The 21177-nt window shown below is 28.5% G+C and overlaps 1 protein-coding gene across 3 annotated transcripts in view; it reads left to right on the forward strand.

Annotated features, from left to right (window-relative positions):
• Positions 1-213: 213 nt before the first annotated feature.
• Positions 214-21177, forward strand: part of LOC129959434 (GDP-D-glucose phosphorylase 1-like) — a 49010-nt gene continuing 28046 nt past the window's right edge. For all 3 annotated transcript variants that reach the window (XM_056072262.1, XM_056072263.1, XM_056072264.1), the window contains exon 1: positions 214-332. The gene's annotated coding sequence lies outside the window, so the exon portion shown is untranslated. The remainder of the gene's footprint in view (positions 333-21177) is intronic.

The raw sequence follows: 21177 nt of genomic DNA on the forward strand, positions 1-21177 counted from the left end.
TTACTTTTTTCTTCCTCACAGCGCAGCAGTTCGTAAAATCTCAAAATTCAGTCTATAGAATGCCGACCGGTTGTATGGCAACAAGATAATACAGGGAAATAGATAAATTTCTTCGGTTACATCATGTATTAGAGGCGGTGTGTGGAAACAAGTTCACCGTGAAACTTGTTTTATTGGCTTCAACGTTTCAATTACACACACAGTAGGGCTGTTATGAAACGCCGGTTGGTACTTGCTGTTATGTTATTCCAGCTTCTGATTATACACCACCGAACTTTAAGGAGGTTTACTGACTTTTTCCCTCTGACTGCAAACTTGGAAAAGATCTGCTGGTATGCAAGTTTTACTAATTTGTCACTGCTAATCATTTTAAGTATTGTTACGAAAATTATTCGTAAATGCTTGCATTTCGTCTAAAAATGGCAAGATGATTGAAGAGTAAGGTCTTGAGATCATAATAGCTCTAAATAACATGAAATTTTTTTTATCTTTTCTTTTCTGTCTTTTCTTTTTCTTTTTTTTTTATTATTTTTTTTATTTATTTATTCATTTTTTTTTTTTTTTTTTTTTTGCCCATCAATATATTGCCTAAAAGTGTATTAGCTCAATTTCTGAGATAGTAATATTATGTAACTCAATAAATTACTCAGTTAGTTTGCTTAAAAGTGTACTATCTCAATTTCTGAGATAATAATATTATGTAACTCAAGAAATTACTCTGTTAGTTTGCTTAAAAGTGTACTATCTCAATTTCTGAGATAATAATATTATGTAACTCAAGAAATTACTCAGTTAATTTGCGTAAAAGTGTATTATCTCAATTTCTGAGATAATAATATTATGTAACTCAAGAAATTACTCAGTTAGTTTGCTTAAAAGTGTAACCGCATAGCTCTTGGAAATAATAGCATTATGATAATTCAAGAAATTACTCTGTAGGAATGCGAGTATTAATGATCTTTCAGTGTTAATTACTTTAGGTGTTATAAAAAATTATTCTTTAATGTTGATATGTTGTCATGTGAGAATAACTAAACCATTGATTCGAAACACAAGACTTTGACAATTTAGCTCTGAATAAAACAGTAGTCGAATATTTCAGCATAAAATGCCGTTTTTGTATAATGATATACTGTTTACGCGTACATCGATAAAGTTTTGCCATAATAATATTATGCCAGTTCAGTTATCTCTAGTATGCAAGTATTACTAATATTTCATCGCTGATGATTTTAAATATTGGTAATAAATTTATATTTTAATGCTGTGTTTCATACGAAAATGACCAACTGCGGCTTAAATTTATAATAGCGATGAAAAAAATTATAAATATATTGTTTAAACATCCATAGGGATAATTTTGTCAACTCAAAAAATTACTTCTTTTGGTATGTGAATATTACTAATCTTTTATTACCAGCTATTTTGTGCTTCTAAGAAAACTGTTTTTTAATACTTGTGTTTCATATGTGAAAGTCTAACTGCTGAATCGAAGGATAAGTGCTTGAATTCGTTAAATCTCTGAATAAAAAGGAAGATTTTTTTTTTTTATCTAGATAATATTCAGTAAATTGGAGAAAAAGTAATAGAAAGATGAAGATCTTTATATTACTGAATATTATCATATTAGCATTTAGAAGTATGAAGATTTTGCTTGCCTATTCATTTTACGATTTTAAATTTTTTAGTTCTAAATGGAAAAATATAACTTAAAGTTATGAATTTGTTATAAATTGTTATAAATTTGTTTATTGTTATAAATTTGTTTATTTTTATAAATTTGTTTATTGTTATAAATTTGTTTATTTTTATAAATTTGTTTATTGTTATAAATTTGTTTATTTTTATAAATTTGTTTATTGTTATAAATTTGTTTATTGTTATAAATTTGTTTATTTTTATAAATTTGTTTATTGTTATAAATTTGTTCATAATTTATATTCGTGATTTAAAAGTAAAATTTTAAAAACAGACTTTTTTAAGTATAATAAGAGTAAGAATTTTATAAATTTAAATTATTCTTTTAAATCTTCACTTTCTATCTCATTGTTCTATCTCATTTATTGACTCATTTTATCAATTTATTCTCAAAATGACCGTCGAGTAATGCCACTCGTGTTAAATTAAATTAATTGCTTAACTGAAAACACGAAAAAGATGTTTTGCCATCGAAAATTTGAAAGCGCAGAAAATTTTCAAACATCAGGAAATGAATATAAACTCCGTTATAAAATTCTTTCTTTGTAAACATGAAACAAATCAAGTTAAATAAACGTTTGTGAGAAATCCATATACGCAAGGGCTTCTTGAATTAAAAGTCTTTATCTTAAATTTCTGAACGGGCAAAAATGAGAAGTACTAAAATACTGATACAGAACATTTCTTTATTTGTTTTTTTACAGTAATGAATGCTAGCAATTGAAGCCATCTTCTTGCTTTAAAATATCTCATTAAAATTTACTAACTATTTTTAACTAATTTTATATACTTTTGTTATTAATTGGAGAGCCATTCGATTCCTTTATCCATTCTGCATAACTAACTGTACAATTCGATCGACAGAAAGGAATATTTATGAAATCCTATTATATCTTCATTTTCTTCTAAAATTTATCCTTAAATGCTGAATGTTGCCTTTAAGCAAATTATTAAGTTTTGGCTTCTAAAATATTATGAGAGTAATATTGGCATTCAGTATGTATCCTATTGACCCGTTGTTGCCAAAAGGATAAGTACCAAAAATGTTATTAAATCAATTTACAGTACTTACATGGTATCCCGAATGATAATAAAATAATAATAATAATAATAGATAAATAAATTGATGTTTTACACTTGTGACTGCATGTCCTTTCTGCTTAGCTTATAAAACTCAGAATATCACAATTTATTCTGAAAAGTTAAGTTAAAAGTTGCTACTTGAAAAGTAAGATATTTTATTCTTTATTTATCATTTTTTCAGACACACTTTTTTCTTGACTACTGATTGGTAAAAAGATGTTTCTTATTAGATGTTTCTTAAACATGATTTTTTAAAGTATTTTTCCCATAATTTATTTTTAAAATGAAAGTTTTTTTTATAAATTATGGAGAATACAATTTTTAAAGTCTTTTTTTTTCTTTTTTTTTTTTTTTTTAACAAAATCAGACATTTATTGGTTAAAATCTCAAATTAAAAAGGTATATATTATTATTACCTTCAAAAACTGTTAAAGGAATTGCATGTTTATCGAACATGTGTTCAATACACTCCCGAGTATCCGGCCTAATTTGGAGGAAGGGCAGGCAGGATAACGAAAAAGCCGGATAGGCAGGAGTTCTATAAACTCATTTCTTTGCCCACCAGTACTAGATGGCAAAGTTTTTATACCCAAAACTCTAAAGACGTTTTACATTTACATAAATAGCATAAATTAACTTAGTAAATTGCTAAAACGGAATATTCTGATTTGCAGTTTCTGTTTTTAAAATCCAATTAATTTGACTTGTTTTATATTTGTAACGATGGGATTTTTAACCAATTTTTCATTCATTTCCTAAAAAAAAAGTTTTGAAATTGTGTGCTGTTAGGTGCTTTCGATAGAAAATATATTACATTAATATTTTCAAAATTTAATAATCAATAATCGATTAACATAGTTAAACTTTCATTCCATAACAGGTAATTTCTGAAAAAATTTATCTCGAGATTCTATAAGTATAAAATGAAAAATTAATTAAGAATTAAAAAGTAGGAGGTAATTAAAATAAAAAAAATCTAACGTACACTATACAAATAAAAGTATGTTTTACAAGCATTTTTGTTAAATTTATTAGTTTTACTCGTCCTGCTTTTGGTGTGCAATTTTTTTTCCCGATTCTGCTTTTCAGACTTATTAAATGTTTTCCATTTCTTTCTTAGAAAAACAAATATTATATACAAATAATTAAAAATAAGCCAAATAAAATAAAATAAAACAAGACAAGTCAAAATCAGACATGATTTGCTATTATTATGGCCACTGCGATTTTCTTTTCTTTCCTTCGAAGTCCAATGAACGGCAATACTTTTTTTTCTTCCCCCCCCCCTTTTCAGTTTTTCTTTTCTTTCGGTACTTAATTCTAACCAATCGGTAATTTTTGTTACTTTCATGCAAAAGGACAATTTTTTTTTTTTTTTTCCTTTTTGCAGCATTCAAACTAAATCAAATTAATGACGACTAGAAGAAACCTGCGTTTCACCAAACAAACGGAAATTTTCAAAAATGCAGAATGATTCTATTTACTGTAAACTTATCAAAGGAAGCAGACAAACACCAAATATATATATATATATATATATATATATATATATATATATATACATACATACAGGGTGTTTATTTAGTCCCGGACCCATTTTGATGTTTAATAACTCATAAAATAATAAAGATAGATTAAAATTAATAACATAAATGGTTAAATAGATTCAAAAAGTTTCATGACCCTTGTCAATGAACTTCCACGTGTGCCCCCTTCATCACACGGAGAATATCAAGTCGATAGTCAATTTCACGCCAGGTAGCGGCAAGCATGTCGGCATCCACAAAGCCTATTGCGGTTGTAATTCTGGCTTTTAGATCATCAATGTTCGACACTCTCCTCCTGAAAACGTTGTCTTTTACAAACCCCCAAAGGAAAATGTCCAGCGGCGTTATGTCAGGTGATCTGGGTGGCCAAGGAATTGGACCTCCTCGCCCAATCCATCTTCCTGGAAAATGGTCTCTTGTGGTGTATGCATTCTCCTTAATATCCGCTCGAATAAAACATCACATACAAAAGTACTATATAGAACAGACACATCAAAAGTAAACATAACATTGCAATAGTTGCCAAAAACAAAAGAGAGAAAAATACAATTAATAAGCAGACGATATTTAGAAAAGTACAGATATTTAGATTGGAAAATGAAATTATCTGAAATTAACCACACGTGCAGACGATATTTACAAAAGTAAAAATATTCAAACCTGAAAAGGAAAATATATGAGTTATTCCATCAATAAATGCCATATGTTTGTTTATATCTTCATTATTTTATGAGTTATTAAACATCAAAATGGGTCCGGGACTTTATAAACACCCTGTATATATAAAAATTCCAATATATGAGTTTCTGCGTACCGTACCTTTCAAAGAAGCTGTATAGAATCGTAGATTCAGATATTTTAAGGTATATTTTCATGATTAAATTGAAAAATATTACTTCAGTTTTCACTGTTTTGGTAATAAAAGCAAAATTTCATATCGCAACAGCTCCTTTTGTTTTTTTTATTAGAAAGTGATCTTATAAGAGAAAAAGAAAAACTTAAATGGCATTAGAAAAGTGCCTATAACATACACATACTTTTATTGTCTTTTAACCAACTGGTATTTTTTTCGCTTTTCAGGGATGGTTTTTTTTTTTTATATTTAATTCTAACCAACCGGAAATTAGTCTTCCTTTCATACAAAAGACAATTTTTATGCAGCATCCAAAGCATGTTAAATAACTAAATCAAATTAATCAAGATAGGAAGAGACTTCCGTTTCACCAAACAGACGGAAATTCTCAAAAATGCAGAATGGTTCTATTAATTATAAATCTAAACACACGATCTTAAAATTTTTAAATATATTTAGTGTTCCTTTTAAGCTTGTTCGCATTTCTTGAAAATCAGAAGATGCAGACATACAGAGCAATTATTAAAAATATATATCATATAAGCCCCCTGTCTACCATACCGTTCAAAGAAACGGTATAGAATCATCGGTATGTTCAGATTGATGAGAAAAGATATTAAGAAAGATTGAGAAGAGAAAAGATTGAGAAAATATATCTTATGGTATTCATGATTGATGCAAAAAATATTAGTTCAGCTCTCACAGTTTTGGTTATAGTAGCAAAATTTCATAACACAAAAATCCTTTTTTTTAAATTAGTACGTGACATTATTAGAGAAAAAAACATAAAGGCCATTAGAAAGGTGTTGGCAACACACACATACACACACACGCAAAAAAAAAAAAAAAAAAAAAAAAACCACCGTCGCAAGCTAGAGGCTAAGAAAATGGTGAAAGCAGATAATAAGAAAAGAAATGTAGCAGAAGAGCAAAACAGTTTATGGAATCACCCACAGTTCACAAATTTTCCATGTGTATGTAAAGTAAAGAAGACAGCACTTTCCGTACCGTTCTAACGCTCTAGGGAGATCACATTTCAATAATTTTTTTTTTTTTTTAAAGGCAGTAGTCTGAAATTTTGTCAATGTATGCATAACCGGGAGAGTTGAATATTTTTTTAAATATCATTCTTGAGCGCATATCTTAATATACCTGTTTGCAGTTTTAATCCTTTCTTGAACGATTGGAATTGATTTGATTACTAGGGACTTACATATCGGGAAAAAAAAAAACTATAATCTCCTTCTATATATATTATTAGAGCTTTTTTCTCTATACCTATTATTTTTCACTCTGTTTTTATCCGACACGCGCTGAGGTTAACTGCGTGAAAAGGATAACAAATGTCCGCTATTTGCAGCATCAACCGTAGCGAACTTATTGATTAGTTCGAACGCATGTCTAACGTGTCGCGCACACGCGTCATGATACTGTCATGAATCCACTTAAAACCAGCCCCCACTCTCAGAAAGGATTAGCGCCTGCTGTTGTGATACGATAAGAGTGATGTGCCAATATACAGGCGATATTTGTAGGTAAAAAACAAAAATAATAATAACGTTAATAATAATCAAACATTGTTTAAGAAATCTTTAAAAAAAAAATTTTTTTTTTTTTTTCTATTACAAGAGTAATTTGAAAATTAACTGCTTATTTGATGCAACAGTAAAAGCATTTTCATAATGTCTTATCAGATAATGAGTCAGTTCACATGATGGATAAATAACAATTATAATTGAGTAGATGATCGAAGATGTAACTGTAGGTTTTGTTAAATATTTTCTCAGCTTTTGTGAAATTTTTTTACTAGCAAATTGTGCAATTAATCACAAAATTAAATTATAGTAATGTATTTGAAACATATAATGTGAGTTTGAATTGATTTAAATGATTTTGCATGACACATTAAATGTAAAATTATTAACACATTTTCAATTGCTGATAATGAATTTTATAATTCTTTGGATTCCACGCCTATAGAAGTAACAGCAACATACATTTTTCTGTTCTCGGTAAATATCAAACTTTATAAATTATTTATTCCTTACTTCTACTTAAAAAAAACTATGTTCCTTTCTTCCACTTAAAAAATTATGTTCATTACTTCCGCTTTAATTTCATGCGTTGAAAAATAAAATAAATTTGTTAACTTTACGGGAAACAATATGTATGCGAAAAAAACAAAATAAAAAAAGATTTCAATAATAATTATTTCAAAATTCCATTTGCAGGGGATCGTAACAAAACAAAAAAAAAAAAATATTTTCATTGCTCGAAATGAAGAAAAAATATTTTCGATCCCCCCCCCCCAATTTTTTTTTTTTCTAGAAATATTTTAAGAGTTAGCATGTATTAGCTTTTAATTTCATGGTTTAAATCCTGTTCACTTCCCCTTCTCTGTCCCCCACACAGATGTTTTTTTCTCTGTCGCTGGTCTGACGATTATTTTTTAAATTGATAAACATTAATCATCGTTTGTCTACATAATATAGCCTTTTCAACTTCCAGGCTATTAGTTTTACGACATTCATTTTCATTTCGTTGCGGGTTATTCATCTTTCGGTAATGGATCGTAATTTAATGTCAAGTGTATTCCATTAATTATCAGCTATTTACCTATTAACATTAATATTAAATAGATATTTCATCTGATGAAGCAATAAAATCTTCAGTAAATCAATGATTAACATTTAATTGAATTAACTTTTAGCTGAATAATTAATGAACTGACAAATTAAAATTATTTATTCTCTTGAGTTATTTTAATTATAAAACTAATTAAATTTAATGCAAATGACTATGATTTTCATTAGTAAATTAAAAGTTTGAGAATTATTATTAGTTTTATATTTATTAAATTATTACTAAGTGTTTTCATAACTTTACTAAGAGTTAACAAATGGTTCATTGCTTTTAATATAAATATGTTGGGTTTTTTTTACTTATTAAAAATTATCTACAATATTTTATTTGAAAAATATTTTAGAATTCTTTCTTATAATGGGGGGGGGGCTCCAGTCCCTTTTTTTTGTAGTACACAAAAGAGTATTATTAATACGTTTTACAAAATTCAATAATTTTTCTTAAGAATTATTTCCATTAAAATATTATTGAATGCAATATAAATACTGAATAATAGAATGAATTCAAGTAATGCAAAGCAATTTCGTGCAGAATTTTAATTCTATTAACAATATAAATTCCCATTTCTCAATAGATACACAGTTAAAAAGAATAACCATCTTTTAAATAATCTTGTACTTTTGTATTACAATGGGAACAACATACAAAAATAAATAAAACACGATAACAAGTACTTATCATTCGCTTTTTTTTAAAGTGCTCTCATCATACGAATTTCAAGAAACATCACAATGTGTTTTCCCTTCTTTAAGCCTTTTAACGTTCTACAAATTTCTATTTAAGTTATTGAGTGCAATAAAGAAATGCACCATGTCAAGATATTTTATTAATGTGACGCTAGGTAATTCAACCAAGATATTTTCGGTAATTTTGCGAATTTTATTTTTATTTACCACTGGTACAATGTATTTCCATAAAAGATGTTAATCTTTCTAATTAAAATTTTTGAAAGAAATTTCCCCTTCTCCTATACGCTGCTAAAAATAATAATTATCTTTTGAATAATCACGGATTTTTTATTACTCCATAAACGCTTTAACATTCCATCAATCAATCTTTCTACGATGACGTCACGGCACCAGATGTCACAAAAGGTAGGCTCTATTATGACATGGGCGTGGAGGGTGGTTTAAAAAAAGCATGCTCGCTCTCAAGTAGCCGCAGAAGATCCATTTTTAAGTGGAACGACCCCCCTTCTGTATATTCTTCACTCCCCTACGTATCAAACACAGTAATGAAATTAAACCCCCCAAAACACTTGAAGACTTGACAGAGCGCTGAAAAGGATATTCGAAAATCGACAGCTACCGCTTGCGGGGGTTGGGGGTTGAAACACAGCGGGATTTAATACTGTAGGCGATAGAGAATTTTAATCGCGTTGGAGAATACTGAGCAAACTGGAGTGCTTTTTATAACTTAAGTCTTAATCCAATTTCATTTTTAATAGAGTGGTTTTGCGGTAAACCTAATTTTCTTTCCATGTATCGCAGATGGGGGGGGGGATTTTTTTTTTTTTTTTTTGAATAAAAGTGAAATTGGTACTTTCATCTTATTAAAAAATTAACCCAATAATCCCCCATTTCTTTTTTTTTTAATCTTTTGGCACAGTTGTATAAATCGATATGATTGAGGGTATAAAATACACGAAAAAATATTTTTAATATAATTTTGAACTTAAATTTTAATTTCAAATTAATTAATAGTTGAATAATGGTTTCGCTATTTATCATTTTAAAACTTTTGTTCAAAGTCTTTAGCAAATAATATTTTTTTTTTATTCGTTCATAAAATTTTTCAAAATTAATTTTAAAAGGATAAAAATTGGGGGGATACAAATATGCATTACTATAAAGGTTAGAAAGGCAAAAGCGGCGCTTTTATTCCTTGTTAAGTTTTTTTTTAAAAAAAAGCGATATTGGATGATTAACTTGTTCATCAACTAAACAAGAAAAATCGTTATAGCTATTGCAACATTGGACAATCAGAAAAGCGTTGAAAAAGTTAGTTCTTGTTAAAACTTTAATTCATTTTTAAGTTTTCCGAAATCTAAAATAAGAGATAGAAAGTCTGTTCTGATAGAAAGTCACTTCGAATATCAACATTTAAAGCATTTTTTTGTTTTTGTTTTTCAGAAAGAAAAAAAAAACGCAGTTTAAAAATTCTTGATGAATGTAAGAAAAAACAATTAGACTCGTCAACCTCTGTTATACATCAATAGCAGACATGTAAACCTTTGCTACTCATCATTAACTAACAAACAGATACGTCAGCCTCTGCTATATATCAAAAATGTTTTTAGGCTTTATTTCGGCTTTTATCCATATAAATTATAGAAAGTATTACTTCAAAAGTTAACATTTATATTATCCCAGTTTGGGCATGGTTGTTCTTCCGTTGTTCTATCTGTGAGATGTGTGAATGTGCCCTCCTGTAAAAAGGAGTTGTGAAAGCGAATGAGTGATGCGTGAGTAGCTAGGTCGTACTCTTGGGCCTAGCTGGCGCTACTAAAAAAAACAAGAGACGCTCCCCCACCAGCTTAAAATCGCTGTCTTCGTAACAGCGGGTTTGTTCATCTCAAGTGCCATAAGAAACAACAACAACAACATTTATATTAAAAAAACTCTTATGATTACAACTTATGATTAATTTGGACTGTATTAGACTAAACGATTCTTTATATTTTCTAAGTATGGAAAAAGGAAGCTTCGGTCTTTTCTATTTATTTATATAAATCAAAACATGGAGTATAAAATAATGCATTCTGTTTTTGAATTAAAATTCACCTAGGAAAATATTTTTAAGCAAAATGTTATATTTTTCTGTTTAAATCTCTAAAATCTTATGACCTTAACAACTAACTGCGTTACAAAACTACTAATAGTGCGTTATAAGTACTTGGTTGAGGTTTTAATCAGTTTATCAAAAAATAGATAAAAATTCAGAGATTTATTTGAGAACAGTTGAAAATTTTTTTTATAGTTTATTTGCTTTTTTTAAATCAATCATTCTACAATTTATTTGTGTTCTTGTTTATCCTTTCAAGGGCCATGGGAAGTATGCTTCCCACCAAATTTATCAATCTTCGAATGAAGTTATATAGATTGGGATAAGTTCTGACGCATTTTTCAATAAGACAGAGATGTTTCAATTCCTTATCTCACATAAAATGCCGTGTTTTGCTTTGTTGCTTAATTATTAATTAACCACATTAATTAATTAATCAAATTAAATTTATCCAATAAGATAAATGAATCACTTTTCTTAAGCCAATCTCAAACCTAAATATATTTTAATATACTAGGACTAGAAAAAAATGGCCTTTTAAAGGGTTAAATAAACTATTTTTCAAGTACCAAAAACATTAATGTTTAAGTGATATCAAACTACAAATACAGGTACTGAAATGAAAAAAAAATTATGTATATATGGATAGTAACATTAAATCAGATTTTTTTATTTTAGTCACAGACATTTTCAGAATAATTAATAAAATAACTCATTTCATGTATTATCGATTCAATTCTATGTATTATTATGCTTTTTAACATTTTTTTTTCAGTTTAGTTTGTTTATTATCATAGAAACATTTTTCACAAGAAAATGGAATCGCAACATTTCTTTCTCTTGATTAGAATTCGAAAATTGAAACAAGATTCGAGCTACAAGAATAATTTTTCAAGGAAAATAACAATTCATCTTCTTTAAGTGTAATTATTTTATGATCATTAAGTAACTCTGTAATCATCATCAAATAACTCTGCAAATCGTTATTTTTAAAAAGAAGTAAGAAAAAATCTGACATTTTTAAGTCAAGAAAAGTTAAGAGAAATCCAAATTTAATTTTATTTTTCGCTAGTTCCATTTATACTTTCTTTATAATATAAACTCTCATCAAATTGCTCAACCAACCGTGTCGCAATCCCCCCCCACCGCCATAATAAAGGGATTTATTTGAAAACTAGTGTTGATTGTTTAGTATTTTTCTAACCACCGTTTGCAAACAAATGATCAAAGCAAATAAAGATTGAATCAGTTTCTTTCGGTTTTTTATGCATATTTGTTTGATTGGTAAAAAAGCTAGTTTAATTTCATTGCCTGTTGAAAATGTAGAAAGGGCTTTGAACTAGAGCGGTCAAACTCAGTTCAAACATTTTACAACCGTGCACAATTTTTTAAAAAATATACATGTTTGTGTCATTTGATGGATTTCTATGACGAAAGCACCAGATATATATATGATGCACCAAGTACATTATAATTAATTTTTTAAAAAACCTTATAAAAAATACATACAAAATAACTGAGTAAAATAAGAAAGTCCAGAACATTTTAGTGCATGAGAAATAATCGTTGATAAATCTCAAAATAGGTGGAAATACCCCTCTTATGCAACAAATACAAGGAAAATATAAGAAAATATGGGACAATATAAGGAAATGCCAAAAAATATAATAATATGAAATTTATACCAAATGTATAAGGAGTTTTTAAAAGATTTGGATGAGGTTTTTCTTTTCCAAATATAGTGGAAAAAATGTAGTTAAATATAGTGGGGGAAAAAAAGTCGATAAACTTTGATGGCTAAATGAAAGGTTGCAGACAAAAATTTGAATGGCAATACATTCAATATTTCTTGTTGTACACATGGGACAGATACTCTCCGCATAGACAGTGCCTGAAGCTTAAACAGGTATGCCCAATAATAAATTCAATGTTTCTTGTAGTATACATGGGATATCACTTTCCGAATAAACAGTGTCTGAGAGTGAAGCAGGTATGTCCGATGAACAATTCAGTGTTTCTTGTAGTATACATGGCACATCACTTTCTGAACAGACAGTTTTTGAGGGTGGAGCATGTATACCCAATGATAAATTCAATATTTTTTATAACATGCATGGGACATCACTCTCCGAATAGACAGTGTCAGAAGGTGAAATAAGTATGCCTATGTGAGTCAATGTGTATCAAATTTCACAGTAAATTTGTGATAATAAATTATGAAAAGAAGATATCTAAAAGAATTTTTTTATTATTGCCAATTTATTATTTATTTTATTAGTGCCAATGTGAGTCAATGTGTATCAAATTTCACAGTAAATTTGTGATAATAAATTATGAATAGAAGATATCTAAAAGAATTTTTTTATTATTATTCCTTATCTTTAATATTAATAAAACTGAAATGAAAACTGCGAAGTGAAGTGAATAGATATCGGTGGCAAAACTTTATTTATTACCTACAACAGGACTACTTAAAAAGACTTAAATGAAATTACTCTTATGAATTTTGATGAAATGAAACATCGATTTATGAAACATATTTTTATGAAACATAGATGACTACAAATGCTTTGATTAGATTTTGATGCATTAATAAACAAAAGTAATTAAAAATCTATTTTGATTCAGAAGATTTCAATCAGATTTTATAAATGAATATGTTTAACATTTTTTTTTTCATTTTTGTTTTCTTATCTACTAGAACGCAAACGATTTTTTTTTTTTTTTTTTTTTTTTTTTTTTTTTTTGTAGCTGAAACGGTTTGACAGCTAAAAAAATTTGAACAGCTCAAACTAGCTTTGCGATCAAAGATAAAATAGTTTAGTAAAATTTTGGGGAATCGATGTAAATATATAATAATTTTTATCACACCACTTTATTTCGAACATAAAGGCATTTCTATTTTAATTTGCAATTCAAGGGAACCTTTCCTGAACCCTAAAAAAATTGCTAAGCAGACAAAAATGAAGAAAATACCCATTTTGAAAGTATAAAAATTGTGAGAGCGTTCTTCCTTTTTTTTTTTTTTACTTGACATTTAAAGAATTGAACTAAAGGAATTTTGAGTTTCAGCGATTGCAGTTTCTTCGAGTTGTAGCTGCATATTCAACCAACTTATATCTTACATGTATGCAACTCATTCTGAATAAAATTTAGATTCTATTAGGAAGAAAAAAATAATTCATAAATTATCCTCATTTAAAATAATTTAATTAGAAATTAACAAAGCTAGGTATATGAAACTGAAATTACTTTTATGTATCATTAATAAATGCTTTTCTGCATATTTTGATTAGCATGCTTATGCAAGCTTAGTTCCAAATTTGTTTCAAATTTCTGGAATCTACATTGATAGAAGTAATGTGGTTTTATTTAATATATCACAAGAAGGAATCTGTGCGCTATTTGAAGTCTTAAAACTTGTATATAAAAACTGGAAACTCTCAAAATTGTCTAACGATTATTGGAATTAAAAATAGATTTAAAAAAAGTAAGAACGCAATTCTGAATTTCTATCTCATATATTGAACTTTTCTCGAGGACAAAGTAAATGGAAAGTATTCGAATGTTTTTACTGAAAATCCATCCTTTTAAATGTGTCTCAATTAAAATAAAACAAGAAACAAACTTTCCGTCATTTCACATACTTGAGAAATTTACTAGAGTGATTGAGGCATAAGCTAAAATGATAATATGATGATCTTATGCATTATCTCTCAAATCAAAGATCCATTGTTCGGAGAGTGGTTGACTCTCAAAGAGTACATATTTTGTCACTCGTAGCACAAATATGAACCAGTTTCTCTTGAAAAAGGTAAATACAGTGAAACTTCCATCACTTTTATATCTTCTGTATCTCAGTCAGTTTTCAATCTATAATACCTTTAGGTATTAAATATAAGATATTGCGTTCTGTTAATTGTAAGTGTTTGATTAATTGTGAACTGTGTTGAATCACAGTAACTCGAATTGTTTGTTGAAGGATAAAAATAAACAAATATGACCTTGTAGACACCCTCCGGCTGCTTATCCCGCGATTTCCGCTGGTTGGCAATCAGTCCATTTTCTATTGCATCTCGCGTTTTTCGCAGTTTAGAGTGTTTATTTTTACGATCACAGATTTGTATTATATCTTATTATTATCGTGTAACATATAGTATCAGTTCACTTTGTTTGAAAAATATTTGAACTTATTTGCAAACTATAATCTAAATATTGATTTTGAAAAATTACGCAGTCAGAGGGTTAATCTAACTATGTTTGAACCAATCAGGATTAGAAAAAAAATGGCAAATAGATTTAGTCTAATTTTTCATTTGATTAAAAAGAATCTGGAACAACAAATAAAATGCTGTTTTAAAACAGGCGCTACCTTTACACTGCTTATGTAGGATAAGGGCAACAACAAATAAGTTGTTTTCTCAATCTATAAGCAAGAGCACAGACACCACAAATAAAATATGAGTAGGAATAAATATAACTGCGGGGATGTTAGATAGGATCACAAACAATAAAAAAATGAAATGTAAACTAAGACTAATTTTACTTTAGATGATATTAAATGGATTTAGAGACATTAATTTTACATTGGCTTGCTAGGAATATTAATAGCACTAACAAATGGAATGTCTTTATCAGTTTCTATCTATAAAATATCAAAATTTAATCTGCCAAGGATATAACTGTAATAAACTATTTCTGTATTACAAACTTTTACGTCCATGGCTAATAAGTTTCCGACAGAAGCAAATGCCACTTCAGACTTTTAAATCCCCATACCAGAGGCGAAAACCCGAGCATGGCATTGCCTGAATGGGGAAAACGAATCATGAAAAATCGCTTCAGAATAAATCTAGGCTTTTTTTTAAAGTGGAAAACCAGAGCTGGAAGCAACAGACGGGACAGAATGACTATTCTATTGCATATATGTATATGAGACAACCTGCCGGAGTTCCTGCTCTCCAGAACGTATGAAATTCCCTTCGATACGGCTCCCTGAATTGAAATGTTGAAGAACATTTGGTGGTGCTCATTGAAACTGGGGTCGAGAGAGGTAGTATTATATCTCCAACTGAGGGTGTCGTTGCGCAAGATAAAAAGAAGGGGAGTTGTAGAGAATGGAGTGATTAAGTGGCCCCCTAGCAGTTGGCGCACCCCCGGAGGAGTGATTGAGGTAAGTATACTTTGCATCAGTACCTTCGCTCGTTGTAATGATGATCCGTGTTGGCGACATCCTCTGCAACCTGCTGCATTCGTTCGAAGCAGGTTGTCGGTTTGAGTAGGATGATCTTCATTTTGTTGTGTTAAAAAAAAAATGCGAAACTATTAAACGTTATTAAAGAGAGAATTTTTTTGGGAAGTAATCAAAAGTTAGTTAATATGATGCTGGAAATAATTAAATTCTTTAGTGCGTATCTTTCCAAAGTTTTCCATTAAAAAATAATTTTAAAATACTGTTCCTCTCTTTCTCTCTCTCTCTTTATATATATATATGCTAGAAGCTGTGCCCGTCCAGATGGTTACTATCATGTTAATAATATCTCAAATCTGATTGTCACAAATTAATTAACAAAAGTTGCAGAAAATTTCATGCACATTAGCTGAGTGCTTCAGACATAAAAAAATTTGTAATTTTAACGCATTTTAGATATAAATATATAGTAACATTTAAAAAAAGCCCTGTAAATCTGCGAACAATATAAAACTTCACGAAATATTCAAATCAAAACTAATTGCTAAAAATGGATCGAGCAAATGATGGTCCACTAACAGCAACCAAATATAATGCGAAATACAAAATAAAAAAAGTGCTGAAAGAAAATATTAGCAATAATTCCAAATGGCACGTGAAGGGAGGACATAATGAACCAGAATAAATATAATATGGTAAAAATATATAAAAATAAAAAAAATGAATAATCATTGAAAAAATTAATAAGATAAGTTATACTTCATATTTATGTTATAAAAAAAGGGAAGCAAAAAATAAATCTTTGATCTTAAGTTTTGTTGAAAGATATAAATATTATTATCATTTTACAGATGCTTCAAATAAAGGTATATAATTTTTCAACAGCTATAATAACATTAAGTGCCCTTTTATCCTCCACTTTAATCATGTTTACTTCTAGAACATTTTTTCTAGAATTTGCAAGTTATTACCTACTAGATTCCTGAAATTAGAATATTCATTCGCAACACACTCTTACGTCTGACTTATTTACCAATTTTTTTTTTTTTTTTTTTGAGTATTTGCTTAAACTTATCAGATCTACGAAAGAACTGAGAAGAAATTTGCTTCTATCATGTCCTTTCTTTAAGTTCGTGAACTTCAGTTGCCCCGTCTTGGGTCGCGATTTTTACCCTTCCATAAAGTGAGGTAATTACCCACAGTAGTTACCACAGCAATTGTAGAAAATAAATATCATATTGTTTTTGACTTCACTGGGAAGAGGTTACCTTTTTATTACTGCCCCATAGGATAATAAAATTAAAAAGTAACCGTAACTGAAACAATTAGATCATATTTTACATTAACTTCCTTGTATTGGCGATGTAAAAATTATATTTCATACAATTTCGCGGCTACTTCACTATAGACAGATTTATAGATAGATTTCAGATTTTATAGATAAATTTTACATTATACTTTCATAGTATCAAATTATTATGATGTTGAAAAATTGAATATAAATAGAAATATGTTTCATTGTAAAAGTAAGCTTCGTTCTATAAGTGTTGCATTAAATAGCGACAAAATTTTGCCCGCCGTTAAAAAGATATTTTATGTAACAAATAAAAAAAATCATGCAAAAAAATGTACATTTATCAATTTGTTATCTTTGCTTTGTAACCTATTAGCGTATCATTATTATTTAAATTATCGATTAGCTTAGTTATTAATGTCGATAAAATTATTTATGTATAATTATTGATTAATTTTATTACGCATAATTCCATCAATTTCCAGTACAGAGTCTGTCTGGTGACCAGAATTAACGAGAGTAAATTAGAAATAATTATAATATTAATTTACCGTTCTTTTTCAGCTGAGTATAATATCCTGCAAATTTCAATTATTGTTTATTGCGGTTAATATTCTTTCCCATCTTCACATAATAATATCTAAGTTCAATTTTGTTAAGATATTTTTCCAGCATAGCAAGATACTCGAATTCACGAACTCCATTAAACCTAATACATCAGTCATTTTTTGTTTTTTGCATTTGGCAACGGCTCTACTAAATGTATCTGTCAGACTGAAGATCCTAGCTAAATTTTTTTCGACGTATTTTTTTATTTTTTATTTTCGAAGTATGGTTTATTTTACGAGCCTTCTGAAAAATTACATCAAGGGTTGTTTTCTGATTTGGACTTCCTTTCGCGAAAATACGAAACATAACTGCATCTCTGTGTTAGGTTTTTAGGTTCAATTGGCGAAATTAAATAATTTGAAACAGTTATCAATGATTAAAACTCATGAATTTTTTTCAACTGGCGTTAGGTTCAAAAAATTATCAACTACATGGAATTCTAATGTACAAAGGAGATAAACAAAACTAAAAAAGCAGATGCAATAAAAACGTAAGAATAAATTAAAATAACTTCGGTAGCATAATGACACGGTTAGAATAAATGGTACCCGGTTTGTAACACTTTTTTCGAGTTTGCTGGAAATTCTTTGGGTAAAAAAAATATTAGATAAATACTTTACAGTTTTATCTTCACGTCGCCTTCTAAAGGCAGCTGTGTTTCTCTTGCTCCCCCGCCCCTCACTGCTATGACACTGCTTTAGTAAAAGTACTAAAAGTAGTAATAATGCAAATCAGCGCATGTGTGAATTTGGTCTCAACTATTTTATTTCTCAGTTCATTAAACTTTTATCGTACTCGTACATTGACCAATGACATCAAAATCACATATCAATCACCTGCCTAACTTCAATCTATCAATCACCGACTTTCAATAAAAGACAGCCCTGAAGAACCAGCTGCAGCTATAAACAGCCCTTTAGGCAAAGTTTTTGTTTAGAAATGATACTTTTTTTTTTTATTAGAACTTGTTCAAATAGCGTAATGTCGGTGTTATTTTTATTTTAATCTTTATTATTATTATATTCGGATGTGCCTTGAATTCTACTCCATAATCGAAATCCTGTTACGTAGGTAAGAGAAGCAACGTATATCTGTGATATTTTTGTAAGAATATTATATAATTATCAGATTCAAATGTTAATATAATAAAACTCATTGTGGCGTTGTATGTGTGCATGTTCCATATCTCCTAAACTACTGGATCGAATTCATCCAAATTTTGAATACCTATTATATAAACTTGGAAAAAAATACTGTCAGCTTTTTAAATTGCCAAAAGTAATTAAATTGTGAATTAGAGACTAACAAAATGTTTGTTGTTTTGTATATTTTGAACTACTCTATCACTATTTTTTAAATTTCTATTTTATTTTACTACATATTTTGAGAATGCTTTTATTGGCTTTATAAAGTAGCAATTTAGTCATACTTAAAGTTAAGCAGACTTTCTTATTTTTTAGCATTTATCAACAAAATTTGTAGTACTAATGTAAAAATATTAATAACTTATTCGGAAAATTAGCTGTCGTTGTTTTTTAAAAATCGTCTGGTTCAATTGATATTTGATTAAAAGCAAACCATAAAAATATCAGTTGATAAAAAGATTTTATTTATTATAATATTTTATAAAAAAAGAGTAATATTTACGTTAAAATATTAAAAGTGAAAGAATTTCAATCCAAAGGAAAGCTGGATATATCAACTAATATTCGATAAAGATAAAATCTTCTCTTAAAAAATAAAAACAAATTATTATAAATATCTGGTATCATGTATTGTTAATACAGAGTGAAAAAAAAATTGCTTTCTATGGTTAAAAATCATGTAACAGTTTAATTCATTTAAAATCATTTCGATTTAATTTGATACGTAAAAAATATACAAACATTATTCAACTGCAAATATAAAACTTTTTTACTTATTTAAAAATAAAAGGGAAGTGCTATGCGTAAATTATATTCAATTTACTGTGGTATTATTTTTAATTCCTTGAAATTATTTATTTTGCTGAGGTATTATCTTGTATTCAAGCAATAATACATAATACGAAACCCAATACACAAAAAAATCAAAAATTATAAATATATATATAAATTATTATTAAGTTGATAAATAAATTCATTCCTTTTCTCCTGAACTATTTGTTTACCATTTTACGTACTTTTATTTATATATAAAAATGCTTTTAAAAACTAAAACGCTATTTTGCAATTTGTTTTATTAATAGAAATTTTAATTTTATTGGTGCTTTAAAAATTACAATTAATCAATACAAAAGAATAGGCCGTCGAGAATTATTTCATTTATTTAATAAACAAACAATAGTTTTGGGTAGCACTAAAACAGTTAGTCCATTGCTTGTGAATTAGTTTTAAGCTTGTGAAGCTTTATGGGAATGTCCTGGCTCGAATGTGAATATTTTGAACTGTGGTCAGAAGACGAGGCTGAGAATCTTTTATTTAGTTTTTGGTATATTAACATCACGTTCTGAAGTAACACAAAGATTATTTTGGATCGAAATTCATAATTTTGAACAGCGATGAGATGATACCTGAACCTGCATTCTACACTTCAAACATCAATACCAAACCTGCTAAAGCACAAAGAAAAAATAATTATGAGGCATTCATCGATCCTTCCAGCTGTGATACGCAATGGCTGTGCAATGGCACAGCAAGGATAAACAGTGCTTGAAGTATAGTATTGTTTATTGCCCTTCCCATTATGTTTTGCTTTAAGAAGTGAACAAAACGCAAATATTTTATATTCATGACGCCTTTTAAGATTTAAGTAAAGACTGGGACATCCATACCCGTTTGATTTCCTATCACGGCGTCACTGGGAGTAAAATAGCCTCTATCATAGTCAGAATTTTGTATCCCTTATCGTGAGTCAAATATCCTCACAATGAAGTGGCATAAGAATTTAGAGTATTCCCAGATCATCATCTGTAGCAGAAGTTTTTGTAAGATTTTAAAATATTAATGACGAGACTTTTTTTTTTTTTTTTAAATAATGCATGTTGCCTGCGATTTTTCTAAAAAGTGACGAAGGAAGAATTCGGATATGATTATATATATATATATATATATATATAGGCCCTTTTTTCTTTTGCTTTTATAGTGTTACTTGCTCTAGAATATGCTTTTGATCACTTATTCGGCAGAAAGATCATCCCGAGGGTCTCTTTTAGAAACTGCAGAAGAAGGCCCCGTTTCGTGACTGGTTCACCTGAATGCTCAGTTAGACTTTTTCCAGCTAGAATGTTAATTTTGCAAATCAAATCAATAAACCTTTGATATACAACTCTATAATAGAAGAAATTAGTTTACACATACTGTTAAAAAACACATAGTTTTAAAAATGTGAATTTTATCGGCCTTATTCTATCATTTTCTTGAAATTCTCCTCTATGTTATGAATTTCTTAATATTCAAAATGCTTCAGTGCCCCCTCGGATAAAGGGTTGTCCACG

Source organism: Argiope bruennichi, chromosome X1 (genome assembly GCF_947563725.1).
Source record: "Argiope bruennichi chromosome X1, qqArgBrue1.1, whole genome shotgun sequence".
Taxonomy (NCBI): domain Eukaryota; kingdom Metazoa; phylum Arthropoda; class Arachnida; order Araneae; family Araneidae; genus Argiope; species Argiope bruennichi.